Source organism: Lagenorhynchus albirostris, chromosome 13, assembly GCF_949774975.1.
Source record: "Lagenorhynchus albirostris chromosome 13, mLagAlb1.1, whole genome shotgun sequence".
NCBI lineage: Eukaryota > Metazoa > Chordata > Mammalia > Artiodactyla > Delphinidae > Lagenorhynchus > Lagenorhynchus albirostris.
The window spans coordinates 55,208,024-55,211,695 of record NC_083107.1 but is presented as its reverse complement, the minus strand read 5'-3'; the positions used below and the strand labels follow the sequence as shown (position 1 = coordinate 55,211,695).

At 38.8% G+C, this 3,672-nt stretch overlaps 1 non-coding gene across 1 annotated transcript; it reads right to left on the bottom strand.

The window, feature by feature from the left end:
• Window positions 1-1,837: 1,837 nt before the first annotated feature.
• On the bottom strand, window positions 1,838-1,941 carry LOC132532033 (U6 spliceosomal RNA). The gene has a single exon (XR_009544294.1). It is a non-coding gene; the product is annotated as a U6 spliceosomal RNA (small nuclear RNA).
• Window positions 1,942-3,672: the final 1,731 nt, after the last annotated feature.

Below are 3,672 nucleotides of genomic sequence, written 5' to 3'. Positions count from 1 at the left end.
CAAATGAGTATGGGGTACATGAAAATGTTCTAGAATTAGCACATTTAGTGGTGATGGTTACATAGCTCTGTGAGTATACTAAAACCCACAGATTTATATACTTTAAAATGATACATTTCATGGTATGTGAATTATATCTCAATTTGTAAAAAATACATAAATATACTGTTAAGACCACCTCATATTTATTTAGTTCCACTTTTTAACTCCCCTAACTAGCCTTCCAAAATCACCTAAAGCTTATCAACAAAACCACAATGCTTACAATTGATCCATCAATTTAGACAAATATCCAGTTACTACTTCTCACTCCCCTCCCTAGCCACTCACTTGCCTCTTGGCATGGTGAAGACATGTTTAACCTCACTTGTGTGGTTTTAAACAGAATAAGATGTGAATTACTAAACTGAGAAAGGGAAAGGCAGAAAAGATTTAGAAGAGGCAATAAAAAGAAGGTATCCACCCTTTCATCCCCAGCTACCCCTTAGAAAACTTTTGAGGGGATCAGGAAATCACATCCAAAAGCTAATAAAAAATAGCTGATAACAATTCTCATTAAGTTAAATGTTCTAATTCCTCAAATCTTATTTCACACATAGCAGCTTTTCCATAATTTGATATGAGTCTGATCCCCATGCAAGTATGTTCTTCACAAGAGACCTCATTCTTACATACATGAAAAGTAAAATCTAAAAAGCATATAGTTCAGGGGACAACAACACAACAGAAGGATGACTCACAGGTTAAAAGGATTCCCTAACCGAATTCCTATACACATCCATTATGGTGTATATGAAATATGATGAAATTTACAAAAAAATTTTTCATGCTAATGTTTGGAAACCTATTTATTACAAAAAGGGGATGCACCTAATTATTTCTTGCATGCTACAATGCTCCTATCTCTGCCATGCACTGCAGCACAGAAAAGTGCATAAATAAAAACTGTATTTAAGAAAAAGACACAAACATACAGATGCTCGATTACTTTCCGACCTTTTTACACTGAGTGACTGGAAGAGCTAATTAAAGGTGATTTCCCTTATGTAAGCCAAAGCTCTCAAGAAGGGGACGATGACCCATTATTCTAATTTTAAAACTATACTATACTTATATAATTTGTATTATTATTATTTTTTTTAAAAAACCTTCCAATGGTAAAGATTATCGAATGAATAAAAATACAGGTAAGAAAAAAAGAGAAAAAAATACAGGTAAGAAGTTAGGCAGTTTATCTCAAAACAAAAAAAAATCTAAACTTTCCACTTCTGTTCAATGAACAAAAATAAACAGCCTTTCACATGGACCTGAAAGCTAAGCCTTATATTGATTTCATAATTTTGCATTTTACTTCCAAATGTTTCATATGAAAGAGTGGCTATGGCTAAAAAAATGAGGAAAAAAAAATATGCACAGCTATGGCCACACACACAATTCTCTTGTATCAGAGTCGAGGATTTAAACTCAAATACTGCTCTCCACTAGGAAGTAAAATTCTCCTGCCCTCTGCATTGTAGCGAAGGAAAGCATGCAATTCCGTTGGAGCTCCCAGATCACTTTTGTAACATACAGTTAAAAAGCAATATGTTAAGTTGAATAAATCCCTGTATTTTATTTTATTTTTTAAAATATGGAACTCTTCGGGGCTTCCCAGGTGGCGCAGTGGTTGAGAGTCCGCCTGCCGTTGCAGGGGACACGGGTTCGTGCCCCGGTCCGGAGCGGCTGGGCCCGTGAGCCATGGCCGCTGAGCCTGCGCGTCCGGAGCCTGTGCTCCGCAACGGGAGGGGCCACAACAGTGAGAGGCCCGCATACCGCGAAAATAAATAAATAAATAAAATCAAATATGGAACTCTTCATGAATTTACGTGTCATCCTCGCGCAGTGGCCATGCTAATCTCTGTATTGCTCCAATTTTAGTATATGTGCTGCTGAAGCGAGCAAAAATCCCTGTATTTTAATACAGCAAAACACCTGTCATTACTAACACTTCTTTTCTCTAATGGAAAAAAAAAAAAACATTTTATAACATTAAACACTACAAATGGCCTCCACTCTGTCATGGGCAGAATTACAGAATTATTTCAAAACAATTAAAGTAATTGAAGTGTAGGAGGGGAAAACCTACCAAGTACAAAGTCATGGTAAATTTTAGTTTTAGTTTCAATACAACATTGCATAAATTAAGTAAAAGCACTACCCCAGACATAAATGATATAGCATTACTTAGTCCTGGTAGGTGAACTCCAAATAATATATACTCCCTCTGGCTTTCATCCACTAAGTGTATATTGGTATAGTGTTGATAGTTTAAAACATAAATCAAAGGATGCTCATCAAAGCTACATAAAATTAATTTGTTCAAATTATAGCATAAATGCAGATTATCCAATTCAATTCCGTAACAAATAATAAACTCACAATTGAGCTACACCAACAGTCAAAAGTTTAAGTGCTTATTGGGAATGTCTGGGAGAATTGGAAAAATCTGAAAGTTTAGGCATAAGTGTGGAATTGCTAAAAGAAAAATAAAAGTTAATGACAGAATGGGACAATATAATCGTGCTTGTGGATGACATTTCACAAGTCTATGGAAAGCTCAACAGCATGGGGCAGCAAATTATTAGTTTACTTTTCAGGGGCAGAACTGATATGCTCAGTCCTCCAAGTACAGATGGGTCTGGAAAGGCAGGAAGCAAAACACCATATGAAAGCATGCTGAACAAACAGAGAAGTGTATGAAAACTTCCCTGACCAAAATGGAATTTTTCCAGAACATTCCATTAAAGTTTCAACCCATGTTACTTCCTCTTCAGTTATGACATTTCTCAGCCTGGCCCTTCTAAATAATGCAATGATAAACTATGAAATAACTGCACTTATTTGCATGTATGTGAATGAATGCACAACTGTGAAGTTTTGCAATTTAAAAACTCTATTGAAGGGCTTCCCTGGTGGCGCAGTGGTTAAGAATCCGCCAGCCAATGCAGGGGATATGGGTTCAAGCCCTGGTCCAGGAAGATCCCACATGCTGCAGAGCAACTAAGCCCATGCGCCACAACTACTGAGCCTGCGTTCTAGGGCCCGCGAGCCACAACTACTGAGTCCATGTGCCACGACTACTGAAGCCCACGCACCTAGAGCCCGTGCTCCACAACAGGAGAAGCCACTGCAATGAGAAGCCCGCACACCACAACAAAGAGTAGTTCCCCACTCGCCGCAACTAGAGAAAGCCTGTGCACAGCAACAAAGACCCAATGCAGCCAAAAATAAAATAAATTAATTAAAAAAAACAACTCTATTGAAAATCTGAGTTCCCTATACACTGGTCCCAAGTCCTCCTTCCTGACATCTAGAGCATCTAAAAGCAACATCTGATTTATTTTATTTTATTTTTTGTGGTACGCGGGCCTCTCCCGTTGCGCAGCACAGGCTCCAGACGCGCAGGCTCAGCGGTCATGGCTCACGGGCCTAGTCGCTCTGCGGCATGTGGGATCTTCCCGGACCAGGGCACGAACCCGTGTCCCCTGCATCGGCAGGCAGACTCTCAACCACTGCGCCACCAGGGAAGCCCCTGATTTTTATATGACCTATAAAAAGGGGCCCCCAAATCCCAAAGAAAATATTTTTAAGAGAAATCCTTCGTGCCTTCTGAAGTTACCAAAAAAAAAAAAA